This window comes from Calonectris borealis, chromosome 2 (genome assembly GCF_964195595.1).
Source record: "Calonectris borealis chromosome 2, bCalBor7.hap1.2, whole genome shotgun sequence".
NCBI classification, from domain to species: domain Eukaryota; kingdom Metazoa; phylum Chordata; class Aves; order Procellariiformes; family Procellariidae; genus Calonectris; species Calonectris borealis.
Window position 1 is genome coordinate 80811153 of NC_134313.1, and position 23618 is coordinate 80834770.

Consider the following 23618-nt stretch of genomic DNA (forward strand, 5'->3'; position numbering starts at 1 on the left):
GCTCCAGATGAGAACACAGCATGGGGGAGGAGGGAGGGGGGAGGAGTTCAGCATATCTCTCTGGCAGACTTAATTGGATGCTTCTGCTTCTGAAAGTGAGCAAGTAAGGTAGCAGAAGGCACTTAAAAAACAAAAAAAAATTAAACTAGACAGGCTCCAAAAATGGAGAGTCAAGCTGGAGGTCCCATTTCCAATCAGCTCCAATCAGCATCCCAAACACTTAAGAAAATTCAAAACACTGACAAGCTAACCACCTTAATCAGATATTCAGGAAGCAAGGGTCAAATTTAGATCATCTCAGGAGCAGCAGTCAGGCTCCTGGCAGGATGCAAAAACATAGCCAGAAGCAATACTTCATGAAGGACTTTCCACACAGATCTGCTTTCATCCAGAGCGCAGTGCTGCTCAGTGGCCCCACTGCCTCTAGCAGAAAAGGATAAGAAAAGAAACACCAACATTCAAGCCGACAGGAAAAAAAAACACACTTAACAGTGCAAAATTAACATAGCTGGTGAGGAATGCTGTAGAAGCAGTGTCTTGAAAACTGATTAAGACATCTTCTTCCACTGTGTGCTGAAAAGCAGCTATCCAGCATCTTCAACTACATGCATATAATGGTTGCTTTCAATAGTAACGTACTGCTAGGTCAATGTGGCATTAAAAAAAAAAAGGCAAGGGGGAAGGAGGATGGAGTTCCATCATATCAAATATTTCTGTCTCGTTGAGTTTGTGAAGACGATATGTACATTAAATTTCAATATGGCCTCTAAAAGCTGTGGGGAAGGAATGACTGAGGTTAAAGGGTTAAATTTTTGTACAAAAACTGAGCTTGCTAATGCCTGTGTAGAAAACAAAGTCTTTTGTTAATGATAGCAAAAATGAAGTCCAATAAATCAATGAACAGGGCAACTGGTGCAGAGTTTACAGAATTTAAACTAAAAAACAAAACACACAGGAAATTATACAACTTTCCCTGCAAAATGTTCACCATTTAATACCATGTTATGTACAAAATACGCCATTGAAACTTTTCTAAGCCATCTTTGATTCAATTTCTATATCACGTAGCTTTGCGTTTGTGGAGATCTTTAAGAACTTTATTTTGCAATTTCTAAAACACTAGTTTCTAGTATTTTAATTAAACATCAGACATGTAACAGAACTAATCTCACTTTTCTAAAACATAGTGCACATCAATATGCTGTATACATCATTCATTTCAGTCAGTCAATCAGAAAGGTGGGCAGCTGAAATGTGAAGTAAACATTCATTCGAGATAAAACTGGAATTGGTAGATTTACATTTTAAGCACAATGCTGCACTTCTGTACTGTGATCTTTTGCTAAAAAATCCTAGTACTCTGCCCATTTTCAAAAGTATGTGCTTCATTTCACTTTTAAATTTACTGGTGTTTACTCTTGTAATTCAGAAATAAAGAACATGGAATTACACAGGAATGCTCAGAATAAATTCTTGGTAGAAACATGTAGAGGAATACAATCGGCAGCTTCTAAGAATGGTAAGCGCCTCCATATTTGTGGTGTGTTGACCCTGGCTGGACGCCAGGTGCCCACCAAAGCGGCTCTATCACTCCCCTCCTCAGCTGGACAGGGGAGAGAAAATACAACGAAAGGCTCGTGGGTCGAGATAAGGACAAGGAGAGATCACTCACCAATTACTGTCACGGGCAAAACAGACTCAACTTGGGGAAAAATTAATTTAATTTATTACCAAGCAAATCAGAGTAGGGTAATGAGAAATAAAAACTAAATCCTAAAACACCTTCCCCCACCCTCCCTTCTTGCCGGGCTCAACTTCTCTCCCGATTTCTCTACCTCCTCCCCCTGAGCGGCACAGGGGGACGGGGAATGGGGGTTGCGGTCAGTTCCTCACACGTTGTCTCTGCCGCTCCTTCCTCCTCAGGGGGAGGACTTCTCACACTCCTCCCCTGCTCCAGCGTGGGGTCCCTCCCACAGGAGACAATCCTCCACGAACTTCTCCAACATGAGTCCTTCCCACAATCTGCAGTTCTTCACGAACTGCTCCAGCGTAGGTCCCTTCCCCGGGGTGCAGTCCTTCAGGAACAGACTGCTCCAGCGTGGGTCCCCTATGGGGTCACAGGTCCTGCCAGCAAACCTGCTCCAGCGTGGGCTTCTCTCTCTCCACGGGTCCACAGGTCCTGCCAGGAGCCTGCTCCAGCACGGGCTCTCCACGGGGTTACAGCCTCTTTCGGCATCCACCTGCTCCAGCGTGGGGTCCTCCACAGGCTGCAGGTGGATATCTGCTTCACCATGGACCTCCATGGGCTGCAGGGGGACAACCTGCCCCACCATGGTCTTCACCAGGGGCTGCAGGGGAATGTCTGCTCTGGAGCACCTCCTCCCCCTCCTTCTTCACTGACCTCGGTGTCTGCAGAACTGTTTCTCTCACATATTCTCATTCCTCTCTTCTGACTGCTGCTGGTGTTGCGCAGTTTTTCCCCCTTCTTAACTATGTTATCACAGAGGTGCTACAACCATTGCTGATGGGCTCGGCCTTGGCCAGTGGCAGGTCCATCTTGGAGCCGGCTGGCATTGGCTCTGTCGGACATGGGGGAAACTTTTAGCAGCTTCTCACAGAAGCCACCCTGTAGTCCCCCCGCTACCAAAACCTTGCCATGCAAACCCAATACAATATTTTAGGTCTGAAATTTGAATTACGACTGCAGTGCGTTAATCTAGGATGGAATTCTTAATCAGCTGTTGTAAAAATTAGTTCTCAACACCATTCTGAATAAAGTATGACATCTTTTTGCCCCCTAAAATACAACTGCTACTGAAGCTTAAGTGATTATGGTGTTCCATATGCTTTGCTGTTGCTCTATTAAAGACTTAATCACTGTGTGCACATACACAAATTGTTCTGAGACTAAAAACCCTGGAGCTAAATGCTGAACCATTCCAATACTCCTTGATAAATAAAATACAACCTACAACAGAAGTCTGACATTTGGGTGGCCAGTAAAATTCTGTCCTTTGCTGAAACCACAATCGGTAAGATCACGATTTCAAACTGAATGGCCCTCTTGTCATTATACGAGTAGTATAAGTACTCCTGGAAAAGTAAGTGTTTCTTCAGGAAGGAATGAAACTACAATATATTAATGACAAGAATGAAAATAGCAAAAGGATTTCACATTTTGCTATGAACATTTCAATTTCTTAATCTGTTCTACTAACAGACAAGTTTGCAAATGGAGGGTGGAGGGATGAGTGTTTAGGTTTGATTAAAAGACCATTCAGAATTAACTGAACTTTAAAAATGTCTGGGAAACAGCATGAATTTTAAAAGTAGATATATGACTATTTCAGTCACAAAATTCAATTTATCATGCTACCTGAAGAACCAACAATGTAGCATGTGTTGCAGATGAATTCATTTAAAAATTAGTATTTTTTTAGTAATTTTAGTAAATTAGAGTGGTAAGAAATAATCTCTGCCCCAAATACAGAAGACTTGCAAGGATCTCTTTCAAGTAGCACAGAAAATAATTACATTTGGTTAACACGGAAGAGATCTCATATGACAGCTAATGAAAATGAAAGCAGAACTGTAACCATGGATGTTTACTTTGTCTCTATATTGAAAAATACAAAATGATTAATAACGATTCCATTTAGTTTTTGAAACTGCAATTTTACTACCGCTGTGATCTCTTTCCAAAACCTAAGTGGAATGCAAAACTTCATAGTGCTCTTCTGATCGAGTTACGTTTCAATTACACATGCATGATGGTTCGATGATGCAAGTTAGACCCATTCATAGATGACATAGAGGAATGGAACAAATTCTGCTTAAATTACAAATTGCAGGCAATTGTTTCTGCATGTTATGGATTCCCCTTTAAAAATAGTCCTTCTTGCTATTAAAAAGGGAGATGAGAGGGACAAGTATCCAACTAAACAAGAGTAGATACAAGAAACCAAGGAAGGAAAAAAAAAAAAAAAAGGAGGAAAAAAAAAAGCAGAAGGAACTGCTACACTAAGCCAGTATGCAAGTAACGTTCCTGTCGAAAAGACAAGAGATCCAGGCCAGGACAACTGGGACTGGAGTTAAAAGTAACCATGTCCTGATATGGGATAAATCTTCTATTAGCTTTGCAGACTTAGGAGCAATGTTAGGGGCTGCAGAATGGTGGGAAGATAAGAATGCCCCCCCATAGAAACAAAACCAAAAGATCTTGCTGATGAAAGTGCTAGTGAAAAGATAATTGTAAAAGATAGTAGATCCTTAAATTTTCAGTAATACTTTTCTGCTGAAATAAGATCGTGTCATGCATTTGAGTCTTACATAGGAATGAAGAAATTTCCACTGTGGCACCAAGACTCGGTCTAGTGTTTCCAGCCAGCGAGCTCAAGAAATTTATGGAGTGAATTCCTGCATATTAGGAAGACCTAGACTTGAAGAGAAAATTGACACCAATATTTCTGTTGCTTTGAATTATTTATCAAGGAACAGAAAAAAAAAGTGAACCATTTTTAACTATCCATTTTATGTGGGTAAATACTTGCTTACATATAGCATAAGAATCTCCTTGTATGAAAAACCAAACGAGCAGAGCCTGGAAAGGGATGAAACGTCAAGCCTTTCCACACCTCATGAGGGAGCAGCCGCAACAGGACTGGAGCAGGTGGCAGCTCAGCAGAAGCAGCAGCTGCTCCAGGAAGGGTAGAGAAGCCAGGTTGCCACCCAGCAGAGCACAGAACAGACCTGCGGCAGACTTCTCCACGGCCACCCCAGCTACCCAGGCTGCCAGGTTCTGCTTCCCTCAGACATCCAGAGCAGAAACCTGGTCCCATTACCCTCTTCTCTGGAACAGATCCGGGCTGAAGACTCCAACAAGCACTGCTAATGTAAAATATTTGAGGCTGTTCTCTGAGAATAAAGTCTAGCAGCAAGGCTTCTGGCAACACCTTCACTGCAGGGCACATCAGACATTGCAATACCTTGGTTCGAACCTGATGCATGGACAGCAGTATAATTCTTGATTGCATCAGTATTGACAGCAATTAGATCCAATGGATCTGGTGTAAAAGGTGTAAAATAAACTACTGCAAGCAGCCACGTTTTCATTTTCCCTTATAGGATAGCTGGGAATCTCAGTTGGCTGGAACTGCCCACAGAGCCTGCCAGATGAGCCAGTTTCAGGGAATGGGCTGTGCTTGTTACTGTTACTTCATTTGGCTAAACAAGCTGCCAGGGAAGTCAAGATTATGCTCTCAATGACTTTGTAAAGGAGAGTTCAGGCATTATTTTAAAGGCTGTTTATATAGGTGCTACATGTGGAATTAAGTACAGGGAAAATGCAAAATGAAGCAGGATTTTTTTTTCCAGACAGATATACTCAAAGCATACCATGACACTCAGATAGAGCTGGCTGACAGGATTTTTTCCCTAAGGTGCGCTTGAATAAATTCATGTACACATCAGAACAGACTGAAGGTGTTTTCTTTAGAGGAATACTTTACTAAACTGCACTTTAACGGAAACACAATACACCAATTACTGTGGAAATTCTTGCCAAAATGTTTTAGCATTAATTTTGAAAGGCCTGGCAATAAGAAGAAACAATGAACTCATACCAATTTGTAACCTTTGAATTACACTGCAGAATTCCTTGGCTATCAGAGCATTGCTGTATGACTGCATAAAGTTAGACAACCGCAAAGACAGCAACTACAATGCACTATTCTCTTTGCGTCACCTCATTTATTGCATTTCAGTGTTGAAAGTCAAACAACTGAGAGCACTAATCAAGCAAGTGACAGTGCTAATCTATCTCTTGACCTGAGATTTGAACAGAATACGCCTCCTTAATGATTTCAGGCTCTCAACTTGATTGTTACTCAAAAAACATGTGTGAGAGTATATTAATTGTGATCTGGAACTGTCCATGTACACCAAATAAGTGTCTGCTTTATAATTTGCTCTTAATTAGCTTACAGAGAAAGCAGAGTGTATTATGCAGCAAAAACTGTAATTTTTTAAAAGTTTACAGTCATTTATTAGCATTATATCAAATTGATAATTAAGCCTGGAATAACAGCACAGCATTACTGGGCTGCAGTAAGGCTTTTACAACTAAGCTTCATCAGAGAGTTTAGAAACCAGCCCAAATACTGTTTAGTAGACAGGCAACTAATCTTCTGTATGTGGTTCCCCAACTGTTGTCCATCGGACAGAACTCTGGGCTAAAACTCAGGACACCTGGGTTGACCTCATGACCTTTGACAACGCACTCCATGTTTATGTAGAACAAAACCAAAAATGCTTGGCTGCTTCTAAGAGCAAAGATTAGAAGAAGACAGGATAAACAGCAAGAAGGCTGCTACGCTTTGCTAGCTGAAACACCCCTTTTCACTTCAATATAAAATATTGCCAAACTTTAAACAGTCTATTTCCATGCTGCATCTCCGCTTCAATCTCTTGCAACTTCCACTCTCCCCATTCTTGCACGCAACTCTAATGCGGTCTCATTCCATTTTTCTGCACCCCCCCCTCATCCCAGATGAAGCCTGACTTTCTTCCACGTGCGAGACGGAAAGATACCTCTCCTGGGAGTCACCCACTGAAGCAGCCTTCTGTCTGGGGGATGCCTGCACCCCTGGTTACAGGACTTGGAAAGGCCTGTACCAAATGCGTCCCAGGACTGTCGGAGACAGAAGGATGGTCATACGCTTAAGGCAGTTCAGTGCCTTCCTGGGAGACCTGGCTGATTTGATCTTTACCTCCTCAGCCCTGGAGCTCTCAGTCTTAAGCAAACTAAACTCCTCACAGCTGATCACTGAATATTCTGTGCATCCATCTGCTGAGATCCAGACTTACAGAAATGCTGATCATGCAAAAAGGTACAGCTGAAGACACTGGGAAGTCTATTCTCATAATAAAAAATTAAATCATGCCAAGTACACTGGGCATTTAAAAGAGCATACAAAATTTGAGAACGTGTGACAATTTTAGCTTTAAATCTCTCTGTACCTCGTTTTCTTCTCTGTAAAATGAAGACAAATTATTTCCTCTCTTAGCATACTCTTTTCACAGCATCTCTGTGATACTTGTGAAGCTCATACTACAGTAGGAAACTTAGTTTTAGAAATTGTCTTTTCAGGAGAAAATTTAAATCATTCATTAAATAAGGCATCAGATGAGGTATGGAGGGGTTGTTATACTTTTTTTTTTTCTTTTTTTTAAATTCTGGCCATTCAAATGTGACTATAAGTGCAAAAACTGCACTCCTGTTGTTTGCTAAACACTTTAAGGTTTGTACTTCAACACTATCCTAATGCTGAACTAATTTTCATTTCTATATTTCCCAGTTTCTGGGTACTTACACTGCCTCTCTACTGTCCCAAAGCTCAGCAAGCTTTATATCACAGGAAAAAATATACAAAAGGGCATGGAAATGAGAAATATTTTTGGAATATTAAAAACTACTGAGTTTGGTTTCAAGTTCAGATTGAACTTGCACAGTAATTCACATTTTATGTGCTCCTGCTCATCCCTTCTCAATTAAAACTTGTACATTTGCCAATAAAGATTGAGAGATCAGCAGTCCATTTATCATGTTTGCTTGAGTTACTCATTTCTAAATCATATGCCCATTCCAGCTACTTACCACACAGCAGTGTTGGAAGGATTAATTAAAGACCATGGTTTTTGTTGCCACTGACAACTATAATAAAAGCGCTTAAAAGGAGGAAGAATTGGATCCAGTGCCATGAAAATGATGTCCTGAAATAAAGCAAAGTTTTTAAATCTTAAGGTGAAAGTATTTTCCAACAAGGCAGACGCACTTGTTCTGACAAAACTGAGGCTTTGAAAAGCCTGGCCTGCTAAACACAAATCCTGTGAGTTAAGAAAAGACAAATAGTAAAGTACCTGTTTAAACTGAAAAATGTTACATATTCCAGTAGCCAAAAACCAGAAAGAATATTAAGTTTGCTTATAGTTTTCTAAAGAAATGCTGTCCTCATGTTCAGATTAAGCACGAAAACTCATCATGGAAAGACATGGCAGGGAGCAAGGAATTAACATGTAAAGGGAAACAGAACGGAGTGCTGCAGGGGTAGGCATTCCTGCGATCATACTGATAAAGTAGTCTGAATCTGCTTGCTTGCTACAGAGAAATCAGTGCTCAGCTGTGAACAAGTCTTCCTTCTTATTTGCAAGACTAAAAGATTTGAAATCAAGCTCTTACTTATTCCACTATAGGTTCTTCTTTTTTTTTTTTTTTTTTGGTTAAGTCAGTCACGCCTTAAGCAGCTGCACAGCACACCTTAAAGAATATAAACCTTTCATCCACTTCAGCAAAAAATCAAACTACAATGACTAGAACACTTAAGCAAAGAGGAGAAATCAAAGAATTACACCTGACTATCCAAAAGAGTCTCCAGGAAAAACAGAAGCCCTAGAAAATTAGGAACATTCACGCAACCTGTTCAGGGAAACCTCTCTTAAGATATTTGTAAATGAATGTCCTGAACAAACAATGCTTTATTTTGTTCTTTTTTTTTTTCCACTGTAGAGGTACCAGGAGAGAATAAAACACACTCACCCAAGGAAGTGCATATCTCAGGCATGTTTTTATTTTATTATCCAAATAGATATTTTCTGACCTACTCCCTCCGTTTCCTATACTTAGCAAAGCTGCTCATGGCTTCACTAGTTTCTGCCTGCATAAGTGAGCACGTGGAAATAGCACACTAGGAAAGTTATGCGGCAATAATAGCTATGGAAGACAGCTGAAAGCCATCCAGTTAAAAATTCCTGATTTTTAAATGAGACTCATGACATTTTGGTAATCAGCTCACGATCATAGACTGTTAAAAGGAGGCAGTACTGAAACTACAGTGAGAAAGGTGTACTTATATGGAAGCTTTTCTGCCTGTTTGGTTGTTTGTTTGTTTGGGGGTTTTTCCCCAAAAAAAAAATTTTAGATCCTGCAATTGGTGAGGAAAATGTGTAATTTGATAGTTGCTCTTTGTTACCACCTTCTGTTACTATATGGACACTACTGCACGGCCCTGGCTCAGTAACAAACTGTGAAAAAAACAAACACTCATTTATGATGGTTTTTAAGGATTTATTTGTGGTGAAAGGATTTTTTGTTTGTTTATTAAATAACGTATGGCAATGTTGGATTGTTTAGTCATTGGTTCAATTATACTTTTCCAGTCTTGCTCTTTTTTCATCTACCCATAAAGCATTAGTTATCCACCTTCACGCTCAGGACTTAAAACTATGTTTACTATACTGGTGAAAGTTTTGGCATAACATCAGTGTGAAAGTACTCAAATATTTATATGCCAGTAAAAGTCTTGGGGGCAAATACTGACTATGACTGTACTGTGGATGCAATCATCATGTCCTTAACTCCATGTCAAGCTGAGAGTCGAGTACAATTATCTGGCCCACCCTTCCTCTCCCCTCCAAGTTATAAGTGAAGGAAACGGAGCACCTGGACCCAAAGAAGTTGGAAAGGAAGAGGAGCACACCAAAGTCTCCCTGCTTTTCAGTCCAGACAGACACTTTTTAATGGTGTATTTAGACAAGTAACTTAATTATTTGAACAATGTGGAAAAAGTTTCTTTTGGCAGGAGTGAACTGCATCTACAGCCAGTAGACTTTGCTGGTAAAGCCAGTATAGATTAGGTCTAAATATCTCTTTCTATACCAGTCCCCTCTTATCTTTATCCTGCAGCCTCTAGCAGATTCTTCTAGTTTATTCAGATGCCCAACCACCTTTTAAAAGTTGGACTAAGCAGCCTGATAGAAAAGATGTAGGCTTGTCTCGGATCTTCTTTTTGCAAAGGAAGTCTCTGGGAATTCCTGCAGCCTCAGAGGAGTTTAGTCAGCTTTTAAACACTTTATGCAAAACCAGCAGGGAGGAAGGAGGAGGGAAAATTTTTCTCCCATGTAGTTTGATTAATACATCTCAAACTTATCCATCTTCCATCTCAGCAACAATTCACAAATTAACCAAACTGTAACAGTTTTGAGCAAAGGAGAAATAGGGCGTCATAGGAAAAATAAAACTGCAGTCAGAAATTGTAGCTGGAATTCAGACCCCAAGGTGGAACCGAGATGTCCAAAGAAAATTCCTACAGAGTGAATTGTTCCTTCTCTAAATACCCAATTTAGTAAGTAAATAAAAATGAAACATAACACTCTAAATCCTTTCCGCATTAGAAGTTTCTTCAAGATTTTGATGTTGGTTTTGGAGAGAAAGAGGTTCCTCCTAACTTGTTTTCCTTCTTGAAACTATATGATATGTCTGTGTTTCCCAGTCAACAAAAAGGTCTTTCTGGTAAAGTGAAAACCACTGGTAGCATGCAACAAGCAAATGACTCACATGCACATGGGTGTGGCTTGGTTAAGGTTTTTGAACTCAGGAAATAATGAGACCTTAATCCTAGAGTAAAAAAAAAACAATAGTTTTCCTATTTGAGGAATGGAAGCTTCAGCCATGCATCAATAAATCCATGCCAGAAAATGAATTGTCAGTCCTTTGAGTCAGTCAAGCCTTTTAAGACCATATGGACTGTCTTCTCTCCTGGAATAGCACAAAAAAACCCCTCTTGTTCTTCAACTACAGATAGATGAACAAACCCCTTCTAACTTATTCACTGCCAACAGTATCTCTGGATATTCAAAAACATGTCCTTGCAGATAAATATAAACATGCAAAAAGTAAGTATATAGAAATAATACTCTTTAAATTATTATTATTATTATGTCCTACATATTTTGAAGAAATTCTTTTCCTCAAAATAAATCTGATGCTTTCTTCTGAAGAATTAATAGTCCAGGAAAGGTCAAAATGCACTATCACCTTGTAATAAATATAAATACATTTTCCTAGTCCTTTAAGGAAAAAGTTTACATATCATAAAAGTATACTTATTGTTCTGTTTAAAAAAAAAATAACAGAAATCCCAAAATCCTTTGACATGTTATCCAAATAAAAAATCACACTTTTGCAAAAAGGCAAAAAATGAGATTTTCCAGAATATGAGTGGCAAAACAGCTTTCCTCATTATTACCATTTGCTTTTTAGCATTTTTCAAATATCTCTTCTTATATTTCTATGTTTTTACAGACAAATCCAGATAAAGGAAAGGCACTGTTAATGGCAGAATCAACAAGAGGAGCACCAGTAGGAGAAGTGAGATGCTTAATAGGACTTGGATCTCAGTGCCTTAAATGTCTAGCTCCCACTGAAATCAAATGTCAGGCACTGAAATTTGTTTAAGAACATGTGACAGGGTTCTTAGTACAGACCTAGACCAATAAAAGCCTTATACTATACTATAGCATTTTTAAATACCTGATTAAATGAACATTCTTTGCCAACTTTAGCACAGAAAGATGAAGAATTAAACTTTATCTTTATCTTATATCCATTTTCTACTCGTACCTCAAGAGAAAGAACTAATTAGCAGTTGAAAAAACCCTTTGATCTAGAACTGTTGCCATCTGCCTATATGAATGGAGAAGGGGAAATTCTAAAAGAAAAAGGAATAAAGTAAATTTCTAGTGCATTTCCCATTATTCAAGAAACCAATGATCAAACACAAATAAACTGCTTGGCTGCAACATGTATGTCCATGTCCGACCCTACCTTTACAGTGAACTGGAGAACTGGGGAAGTCATTCCTATTTCCTGCCCATGAACCATGTCCCGAAGTTCTCCTTAGCTTTCTCAGATACACGCAGATTTTGTTTTACAGAGTACAGGCTCAGGAAAAGTGGTCATTTCTGCCTTAATGCATGGGTTAGTATTCCACCTTCAGCATGGAGTTGCATTTATCTCCCCATAGCTGGAAGGTAAGGCTAATGCTGCAATAAAAGATGTCCAGATACAAGCTCAGTTTTTTTGTTTGTTTGTCTCGACTAGAAAAAAAATTTAAGCGGCTCATAAAGTAAAGCTTATGGGGTTTTACATAGACCTTGATCTTCCTTTTCCACCATATTTTCCACCTTTCATATGAGCATGTTAATAAGCACCCTGGATTGCTCATCAGTTAATGGTCTCTTCAGATAACTCAAAAGTCTCTTGAGATAACTCAAAAGCAAAGGAAGCGTTTTACTGAATGAACTAACAATGTCCAAGATCTCCACTTCACAGGTATCATTGTGCCATGCTAAGGTTCACATCTAACGTATCAGGTTTTCTGTTCCCTTACTGCATAAAGCATGATTTCTTTCTAATATTTGTACCCAAAACAATAATTACTATTTGAGCTGTGAGAACATTTATCTGTGTATCAGATTTTTTTAAAATTCAATCCAACTGAGTAGTGATCAACAATAATAACATACTGGTCTCTACGAAGTAATGCGACAGCTTTCTGAAAGTAAATCAGCAGACACGCAGAATCACCATCAATGCCACCTAGCTGTAGTATGGTCGTGTGTTTGCCCCGTTATAAGTGGCACTCTATAAAGGATGCTGAGCTAAAGGTTTCAGCTCAATGATTGCACACATAATCTTGCAAATGTAGCACAGAACAAAATTGTAACTTCTTCAGCCTGCAAATACATTGGGGAGCAAGAGTAGTGCAAGATTTGAGTAGCCATGATCTTCTCAGCCCAGACTTTAATAGTTAACATTAATTAACTTTGTATTCCACTGCTAGTCTTACAGCACCAACAGTGCTATTCAGTGCTATTAAATTTATGGCTGATAATTCAGCACAAACAACTAACACATCCATTTGTTATGTTAGCCAATAGCAGAACAGGCAAGCAGGTGCACTTAAAACTTTACAGAATGGGAAATTGAGTTCAGAGTCCCCTGATGTCATAAAACACCTCTACGTTCATACCCAAGGGGAAAGGAAAAGGGCATTGCACGTGCCAAAAGCCTTAACTGACCTTGAGAATGCAAGGTCCCAAACTGGTCCCAGTGATCATACCCACTGTTCCCTACACAATTAGAGAAGCCTATAGTGTTTCCCCACACTTGCTCCTACAGCGTAGTTAGGGGCTGTAAACACAAATATCCTGACAAGTTGAAATCTGAACTTTTTAGATAAATAAGCAAAAAGCCCGTAATATAAAGCTATATAACTACCACTAATATTGGTACTAGTTGCATTACTTATGTTTAATAATTAACTTAAAGGTTTGAATTGTAATTTAGTTTTAATTGACACAAGCTTTAGGTGAGTAAAATGCTACTGAAATAAAGAAGTTAAAGCTTTGCTTATTTTGCTGTATTTATTACAGAAAGCACTTTCACCATCTCAGGGCTGTTGGTGGATTTCAATGGCTGAGGCAACAGAGGTTTCTAAGGAGTCTAAGGTGAAATAGTGTAGGTTATAGTCACATTCATCACATTCTCCCCGCAGGACAGTATCAAAAGTTCAGTATCTGCCCAAGGGGCTTAACTGTGATTTGGAAAATGTTTGTGGGGTTTTTTTAGAAATTACATTTTCTTCAATCTTCAGAACTTTCAGCCTTCTTCATAAAAAGAACTTTCTTTTTATGAAGTTAACTACTGTTGTGAACTACAAGCCAATCAAATCTACTCCTACAAGCTAAAATAATCAGCAGATGCCAGAAAACATATTCATCACAGCTACTGGTTTGTATTCTGATACCTGCACGATGGTTTGCTATTTATTTTTCTGATCCATCAGCTGGCACAACATGCCGCACGACACAAAGGCTATGTTCCACATCAAGACTGTTGTGGCAAACATAATTAATTGTACACCTTTCACAAATCCATTTATTTGGCTTGACCCACTACGCATTAAGTTCAATCCAATATAGAGACATACAACAGAAAGATAGCTCAAAGAAGCATCATATTCAAGTAGGCAGAGCAGTTATTCAGTATACAATCAGCTTGATATATTTATATGACCTAGCTTCTGTCTCTTCAGAAATGGAAGAATTATGGGAAATCTGGAAGGTAGTGCAATGTTCAAATAATCTATTTTTTTAAATAATGCAAAAATATGCTAGAATAAGGCTTCTATGTGTTAATCTAACTGGAAAGCTATGCATGTTGCCTTTGTGTTACGCCAGCAATATATTATTGCATAAGAGCTATTAGCCATTACTGAAAGACATTGTCTTCACAGTATACAATGTGGTGATACAATGATCCAATCTTTCTCTGCTCAACTCGTAATGCTCGAATGCAACACGTTATGCTTCTCAGAATCCAGTTCGTGGTGTCAGAGACAATGGCAGCTCCTGATTTGGCTTGCAAGAGTGGGTGTTCACAGACATGATTTTGAAATATACAGGAACTTAGAAGCCAAATTCCTACTGGTTTCATAATCTTTCTTGAAGCAAAGAAAGATGACCAAGAAATACGAGCTCTACAAACACCTGAGGGAACCATTTAATGGCCTCCACAGACACATAGCAGGTGTAAGAGAAAGCAGAAGACTGGAAAACATTCAAGAGAGATTTTTAGATTAAAATATAAGTGTTTTGGAGAAACCAAGGCACTTTGGAAGACCAAGATTTAGAATCTAAGCAAAGGACACAGAAATAGGTAGGAACAGAAATTACAGGGACGCAGAAATATACTGTAAAGAATCAGCAGGATTAAAAAATGTTCTAGGAAAGGCAAAGCACGAAGAAAGGGACAAGCCCCTTTTCTTTCAATCTGAATGCTGGATGCAAGCAAAACGAGAATATGGGAAATAAGGAAGCTAAATCAAGCAAATGAGTTTCCTCCCCAAGTACAAATTTACCTCTTCTGACCATCTCAGGAATACTGAGGTTTCTGCAATCCCTTTCCTGTCCCGCAAACTCATAGCGATTAGAAAAAGTCCAGCAAGAAAGCTGTGCGCTGGGCTGCAGCTGCTCTCAACATTGAGCAGCAAGGCAAATGAAGCCTCAGGCAATGGGACTGCACTGACAGGAAACTAAATTGAAAGTGCTGTATTAATTATCATGAAATAGATAAGCTCAGGGAGTCAATGATGCCAGCAAGATCCTGTCATTCTCCAGCTCTAAGCAGTTAACTGTGGTTCAAAGAGCTGAGCGCATCAGCTTTGTCTCGTGCCAACTACCACCAGTAAATCTTTCTGCAGACCTTTAATAAAGAAAACACAACTAGAACATTTTAGATTTAAAATGAAAACCTAACTTAACATTTCCACAGCACAACTTTCGGCTGCAAAGCATTTCAAGAACCTTTCCCCTCCCCATGACAATCTTCAGAAGAAAAATACATTAGCTGAGCTGGGCTAAAGCTCCTGTTAAAATCTGAACCATTTTTCTTAACACAAGACTATACACAAAAGAGTAATGAAACTACAAAAAAAATGTAAAGGCATTTGGTAATCTTTGGTGCTGGCTCACTCAAATTCATTGCTGGACATAGCTCACAGTCTTACCGGTGACATCAAGACCTGGTAAATGGACGCTGCCCTCAGACTGTGCCTGGCCTGGGTTTAGCTGTCCCACTGTCCCGAGATGCACAGCAATGCCACGCGACACTCCGTTACTGACTGTCAGAGCTAGAGGCTCCTTAACAAAAGGCAAACTCTGTAAAGGAGGAAAACCAAGAAATAAAACAATGAAGAAACATGTAAGAAAGGAAGGGCAGAAACTTTGCAGTTGAATTCCTATCATCTGGAATTTAATAAAACAGCAGTGAAATGGTGGTTAGAAAATCCATCTTAACAAAAAAAACCCCAAAGGAGTTAAACAAAAACTGTAAATGCGTGAACTATTTAAAAACTTCTATCACCATTTTGCTGGTAAGAGATCAAAGTTTATCTTCTGTACATTTCATGGAATCATCTTAAATTGAGGCAAGAGGTTTTGCTTTCACAAATGGATTTTTTTCAGATACCAATGTTTTTATTGAGCCTGAAGATTTGTCTGGTAAGAGAGTTCTTCCTCCTTGACTCCTTCAAATTAACCCTGAACCTGGTTCCAACAGGAATTTAAAATTTGTGAAATAAGTCAGATTTAAGCCTGAGTTTTGGTTTTCACAGTTTCAGTTGGTATCAGCAGGAGCTGGGGTACTCTCATCCCGTCAGAGCTGTTCAAATATATCTCTCAATAGAAGGCGAGGAGTACTTCCATCTTTTCTAAGTCCTTAACAAAGCATATAGCTCAAGGTGGTATGTGAGATTAAGCGAAGTACAACATTTAACATATACCAAAATGAACATGGAAAGACGCTTGTCTAAATATAAACAACAGAGCATTTAATGCTACACTTAAGCCCCGTGTCCCAAAGCGCTCCTGTTTTCACATCCGTGCGTTGCACACTCCCTGCATATTCGATCTGTTGGCAACACAATGGGATTCAAGAGTGGGCAGCAGAAACTTTTGAGCAGATTTAAAAATGACCAAAGAAAGAGGTTTCCACAGAGGAGACTGACAGGACTCGCACCACAAACACACTGCAAACCGACTGTTGCCAAAGGAATACCTGCTAATAAATGTAATTTGTGTTGGATATGCTATCCAGATTTTTCACAGTGGTCAGAAGGAACCCTGAAGGGTTTACAGCTACTGTAAAATCGCCTTTGATGCTTACGACTACTGAAGAGGACGCTTGACCTTTCATAACCCTTTGTGTTCTCCACAGTTTTCTGCAAGCACTTTTAGAGTCTACAGTATCCAAAGAACTGCCAACTGTCCTGACAGAGGTCCAAGTAAAAAATTTGTGAATGCATAAGAAATACCTGGGATTTTTATAGAACTATTTCTAAAACAAATTTTGGAAAAAAAAAAAAAGTGGTTAAGTATTTGCCTTTCCCATAGCTGAAATTTCAGCCTTTAAAAAATAATCGACTTAAGAACTTCAGTATACATTTATCTACACTTACATAATTAAATTCAAGATACCTGAATAGTAATTATATTTTTTTAAAATTAATAACTCATTACTCTTCTCCCAGACTACAAATTGCCAGACATAGCACTATCTCAGTAATCATCTGAATACTTCTAATGGCTTTTTTGAAGTGCATTCACCTGCCTGAAGTAACATAACGTAATCTTTTATCTTCAACTTTTATAATAAACTGAACACAAACTCAATATTCACACACATTATTGGCAGATTACTGAGTTCAGATAATGACCTCTACTCACTTTTCCAATAACTACTACTCATGCAGTTACCTCTTTATTTACCTATATGCATTTTTCCATTCAAAGATTAAACATGCTTCAAATTTTCTGATGATTGCATGAAAATATAGAACATTAATGCAGATACAACTGTCTTCTGACATCCAGTTTTCTGAAAACAGATGACATCTCTCACTGGCTAAGCTCATGTCTCCAAAATACCACTAAAAATTTAATTTCTAGTTATATCAAAGTTTATCCTGAAACATATTTAAAACCCAACAGCTTCTGTATAATTTGCATTATTTAGAAGATAGTGTGATAAGCTCCCATGATGTCAGGGAAAAAAACTTAAAGTTCTTATTTTTCCCTCATAATAATGTAATCCGTATTTTGTACAATTGCTGTCCATTCATTTTTTTAGGACTGAACATACTTTTTGAAAAAATACAAAATTTAACTTGACAATAATTCAATGAAATCTAATGTGGAAGCTGATATTTAAACTTCACCTCTTTTTAAGATGCATCCATCAATTTTTCTACAGTAAAAAAATCAACAACTCTCTTCCAATTGTTGCGCTTACATGACAACTTAACTCTAGCCAGCAAAATCACCTTGCTGAAATTGCCCTTCAGTAATAAATATCCTTTGTTTCCCTGTAGCAACATCAAAACAGAGACTTTTTGTTATGCAACAGATTTTAACACAGTCGGTAAATTATGATTTTGTTCAACTGTCAACATGGTTTCACTCTTTCATGGGAAATCAACTACTAAAAACGTAGCTAAGCGGGCAAGTAGTTACGGAATGCTTGAAATCAACTTTTTGCAAGTATATGCATGCATGACCTCAAATCACTGTTGTTAAGGCAAAGGTTTCCTAAACAGCTCATTTTTCAAAAAAGCTTTTTACCGTAAGACTAAAATATGAGGTGATATACTGCATGAAAACTTCTGATTTTAAAAACACCTTCACACTTACTGATTTCCCATTTAAAGAAAAACAATCCAAGAACAGTAATGGCTTGAAAACCTTCCAACTACAGACTTCTATCAACAATTACAGGAAAATTATGACTCTGTAAACAAACCATTATTTCTTTTCCATGATGTACAAACACTTCAATGAGAAAGTCTTTGTCAGGATGAGCAAACGACACAAAAATAGATATGTTACAAAAGGATTTATATAGGAACCCTTCATAACAAAAAGCAAGCACTACAGCATGCAGGAACTGAGCTGCAAGATTTACTTTCAAAATATAACATTCTTGGTATTATTCCATTCTTGTTTTCTTGTCATTTAGTTTGATGTGATGAGCAAATTTACTGCACTCTGAAATTCTGTTTGCTTTACAAAGTCATTTCATTGCTACAAGAATTGTAACTTGAAATCTTAACATACTTTCCATGGCTGCTTTTTTTTTCAATTTTCACCTCAGATTCTTTCTTCTTTTTAGCATCTGGGTTTATTAATTTCCAAATAACATCCATCATCACAAAGTAACATCATAGTTTTGAGTGTCATTCAATCACAATTTTGAATTCCATTTGTGGAAAGGAATTGATGACTGACTGTTGAAAGTTTTCAAGTAAATTACATTAAATATGAAATACCTTATTCACCTTCTTGGTGTGAATGTAAGATGCAAAACTGTGTAAATGACAAAACAGGCACCCCAGTTCCATCTACTGACCAGGTATTCTCAAGTAAAATATACCACTCTCTTGTCTTAAAAAAGACTGGTTGGAAATTTGTTAATATTTCAAATCATTTTGAAGATAAATAAACAAAAGTTTTTACATTAATCACCATATATTATGTTTTCTGTTGCAACACTGTAGTAGTTGAAGCTTTGTCAGGTTTTTAGTTCCTGTCATCCCAAAGCACGTTAAAAAAATCAAGTATTTCAAAAGGGAAAGAAAAAATTCCACATATTTAAAATATAGTGGACTACAATAAGTATATTAACATGTACATGTTTTCACTGTGCTACAACAGAATGCTTTACTGAATTATGCATTGCAAGAGACTATAAAATAAAACACATCATAAAGGACTGCATATTAAGAAACTGTTAATTATACTCCGTATTTAAGTTTTTATATCAATCAGTTTCGGCATAACATAAGATCAGGAAATCAAGACAACCTTTCCAGTTTACACACACCACATAATTGTTAGTCACAGCTAAGGATTTAGGGCGTGATCCAAAGTGATGCTTTACTGGATAGCAACACAGGTATCTGTCTCTTATTTGTCATTTAAGTCCAAAAAAAGATTTATGATGACAGAAAAGGAAGCCTTAGTGTTGCCAGAAGTATTTACAGACAGAAAATGAACAGGTTTGTCCTCATCGCCAACGGCATCATCGAAACCTGGGGGCTAGGCGAAGCCAGGAGAACCATACCCAATGCTGGCAGAGACCTTTTCCTGCACCCTTCACTCTTCACTTGGGTGAAGGAGGAGACAGCAGAGTAGGCAGCAGTTCTTCGGTGGGGAAACGCTGGAGCAAAGCCTCCCTAGGACAGAGAAGTTTCCATGTCACTTCCACACCATGATACTGCATGGACAGCACCGATTTGTTGAAAATACGGGGAACGTAGGGGACATGAGAGGTAAGAGAAGTTTAAAGGAGTTGCTGCTTGGTCGTCTTCTCTGGTGGTAGAGAAATTGCTTCGTCATTGCTTAGGATCTTAACGCCGAGGCTCTCCTTCAGTACTGGTTACTGAGATGTGAGACTCCCAGCTTGCAGCCCCTGCAGCAGGGGTTACTTAATTATTCAAACAGAATGGGAGTTCTGTGCCCTAGCACTAAGGGGCACAGACTTCAAATTCCCTCAGGCAGAGAAAGGATTACAATCCAGGCAACTGGAGTATTTTCCACTGAAAAACATAACACTTTTTTATAATTAATTTCAGCAAGGAAAAATATTTCAATTCAGTTAAATTCGGTTATATCCAATATAAATCCAAATAGTGTTTAGGCCAAAAATTTGGAAAATTATGCAATGTAATAAAAGAGATCTGACATTTACATAAATGAGACATGATTATTCCCATTATATCAAATAGTACTCTCGCAAATAATATATTACCTGGACAAAAATAGCCATATAATACATGAGTTCTCCCTCTAAGTTTTTGTAAAACTAGCAGCGTCATCCATATTTTAGAAGTTAAAAGAACCCAACCAGAGCAGAATTATCTATATACAGCTTTGTATGGGATGTTGCATAGAGAACTGTGCAATATTTATCAAAGCTCATTTACTTACAGAAAATAAAGTTCCAGGGTCAAAGCTATTTGTGAATTAGGTCACAATTCAGTGAATAGCTTTAACCAAGAAAAAAAAAATATACAGAAGTCAGAATGTTTTCCTTCGACATTCTCCTTCAAAAAGTTAAAATCCAAGAACATTTTCTTTGCAGGCAAGCTAATTATTCTGCGTTATTCTCAGAATATCTACACTTTGTTCATTTTGCTATATAAAACCATTTTTGGTCTGCCATTTTCATGGCCTTTATAATGCTTGGTGATCAAAGATTTAGATCTCATTGCATCAATAGAATTTCTCCCTATTGCATTCCTTTAGCAAAGGGCAACATAAATACCTGTGCCCTAAATTCACCTTTTAAAAATATTCTTCACAAATAAGAGTAATTTCAGACACATATTGTCTTAATGACAATAAATATCATTAAGGACATTTGCAGGAAGCAAAACACATTCTATCATTTTTTCTGGATCAGGTTCTAGCACATCAGTGTTAGCCTCCGCGCAGTGACTGTGAACAAAACAGGAATATGCAGGAAGAGTCAAAAAATACACAGGAAGAAGCAAAAGTTTAACACTTAACATATATCATGAACAATTCTGCCTTTCACAGACTTGCTACCATTCTCATAACTAAGGTAACAAATTAATTATTAAATAAATAATCAAGAAAAATACCTGAAATCCTTGTAAGACAAGCACCAGCTCAAATATCACATTTACCAGGACTTGGTAGAAGAGGCAAATGCTGCAGAAGCAAAGACTGTGAAGATGCCAGGAAGTCATCCACTGTTTGTGTGGAGGAGCAGCATTACAGCAAGCATTCGTATCTCCATTGCTTAATCTTCATTAAGCTGACAAAACACCAACTTGAAGCCTCTCATGTTACTACCCAGCAAGTTCTGCCATTGCTTTATATACTCAGAAAACACCAAGCCTATGCACTGAAAAGGAAAAAGAGAAAACAGTTTATTGCAAAAGCAGAAAAAACATAGCATCTCATCTAAAATATAAAATAAATAATAGTACAAGGGTTTGTTGTGATAATTGCATTGGAATAATGGCTTCAGAGTCAAGTATATTAACAGACAACTTTTATTTTGAACATTAAACAGCCAAATTATGGTCAGGGTTTCAAGCACAAAAGCCTCAACCCATCTGGTTATCATGACACAAACAGTAGGAAATATACTCAAAAGTGTGAAAACATGGACAAAAACACACACACAGAGAGACAAAGAAACAGCCAAACACAACAGAGTTTTGGAATTTAAATCCTTTGCAGAACATGGTTTAGATAAGAAAAACTTGCATCCTTTTTTTTTTCCCCCCAGAGAGAATAGTAACACCCTAAATGGCTCAAACTAATGAAAAGCTTAAAATCTTACTCAAAGCAAACACAGGGCTGTGCCTTATCATCAGCTTTTGTTACACCCCAGAAACCGATGGCTTGTAAAAACAACGCTGAAACACGAGGTCTCAACAAACAGAATGAACTTCCGAGTCCTTATTAACCACCCAGAGCGGACAGAGGTCAGTCTGGCAAGGAGCTCACAGGACAGGTGAAAGCCCAGGGCTAGGAGGAAAGCAGACAAGGCAGATGCAGGCTGATAACAAACAGGTATCAGGACTGAGAACCAGAACCTACGTTAGAGCACGCCAGGAGCCAGGTCGTGAGGAGCAGACAACCAGAATGTGGGAGCCCCTATGGAGCGCATCCACGGTCCAGTGCAGTCAGCATCAAGAAGCAGAAACCTCTTACCTACAGAATGGATAAAATAAAACTACCTGTCAGGCCCGCAGCCCCATTTCCAGCTAGTGACGCTTGGGCCTTCAGATGCAGGTCAGGATGGGAAATAGCCGATACTCCTGTGACTGCTGAGTCCCTGCCCCTGCCAGCACTAGTTGGTTAATGAGAACTCTCAAGTTTCCTTCAACCATTTGGAGATATGATTAGAAGCCTACTACATTATAAAAGATGACACATATTCTGTCTGCCCAGGGAAGTTCACTGACCAAATAATGACTTTTCACTGAAAATAGCCAAAGTGGACACTGAGGGCCTCTGTGCTTACTACAGCTGGCAAACAGTCACACCCAACTTAATGATGCCAACAAAGTCTCTTCACATACGGTTATAGGTAAAGACTAAAGAGTGCAACAGGCTTCAGTCACAGTTCAGTCTTCCAATTGTTACTGAAATACAAGTTATAATGGATAAAATAATTTAAGTATGGACATTTATCTAGAGAATTCTGTGATAGAAGTGTAACATCTGCCTTGTATTCAATTACTTTCAATATCTCAGAGTCCCCTATTTGAGGAGAGAGAATTGCATACTACAAGAAAATTATTATTTGGCTACCTTATCATTAACACTTTCCCTAGGAAGAGAGGTTCAACTACATCTAGAAAGGCTTAGAAGCAACAAACTGAACATGCTCCATAAGCATTATAGTGTAAAACATATGTTGCATTACAAATATTGTGACATGCAATACCGACCAGTAAAAAGGCTAAGGACTGCTTTGCTGCTGTTTAATTGAATATCAATAAAAAGACAGTCTTCTACATACAAGGTTTACTGTTGATTTAAAAGTCTGCGTCTCAATCATTGTTTCAATTTTCTTCCCAAAAGGTTCAAACGTTAATGTTTCTAAGCGACCTCCACTAAGGTTCACATACAAAATGAGGGCTGCAACTCACTGAAGGAGGTTAGTTATTTCCTGTATTTTTATATTACCCATACTGAATGAATTACTAATAAAGGAGAATGTATAAGTTACGTCAGGAACTAGATAAGCAGAATAAGCAAAGTGAGGCTTCTAAATGATCTAAATGCATGTAAAAAATAGACATAGAATAGTGACCAGAGTAAAACTCATTCACGTTTTGGTTTTGTTACAGTTTCATTAAATTCTGCCAGAGTAATTTGAGGAATTCAGAGTAGCTCAGTAGGATTCAGCATAACTGCATATGATCATATAAATCCCCACCTGCAGAAGTTGTCTGCAACCTTGGTGTCGAGATCAGCTTCATTTTCCATAGGCCAAAGGACAAGGAACTGTTCAATCAGCTAAAAGCCAGCAAATATAAAAGTGTAGTAGGTCCAGACCAATTACACTTCAGAGGGATTTATCACTAGGAAAGGCTAATTAATATCCTTACTCCCTCCATCTAGATTTATTTTAGGAGATAGAAAGTTAATTCTACTTTGTAAGTCACAAGAACACTACAAAC

At 38.3% G+C, this 23618-nt stretch overlaps 2 long non-coding RNA genes across 2 annotated transcripts; both read right to left on the bottom strand.

Moving 5' to 3' along the window:
* Positions 1 to 2130: 2130 nt before the first annotated feature.
* On the bottom strand, positions 2131 to 7711 carry LOC142079009 (uncharacterized). Its single transcript, XR_012672439.1, has 3 exons — positions 7655 to 7711; positions 4330 to 4438; positions 2131 to 2579 (listed from the first exon to the last, which is right to left on the bottom strand). It is a non-coding gene; the product is annotated as an uncharacterized LOC142079009 (long non-coding RNA).
* A 9-nt stretch (positions 7712 to 7720) lies between these two features.
* Positions 7721 to 22560, bottom strand: LOC142079008 (uncharacterized). Its single transcript, XR_012672438.1, has 5 exons — positions 22027 to 22560; positions 21057 to 21322; positions 19531 to 19625; positions 15405 to 15555; positions 7721 to 7770 (listed from the first exon to the last, which is right to left on the bottom strand). It is a non-coding gene; the product is annotated as an uncharacterized LOC142079008 (long non-coding RNA).
* Between the last annotated feature and the right edge of the window lie 1058 nt (positions 22561 to 23618).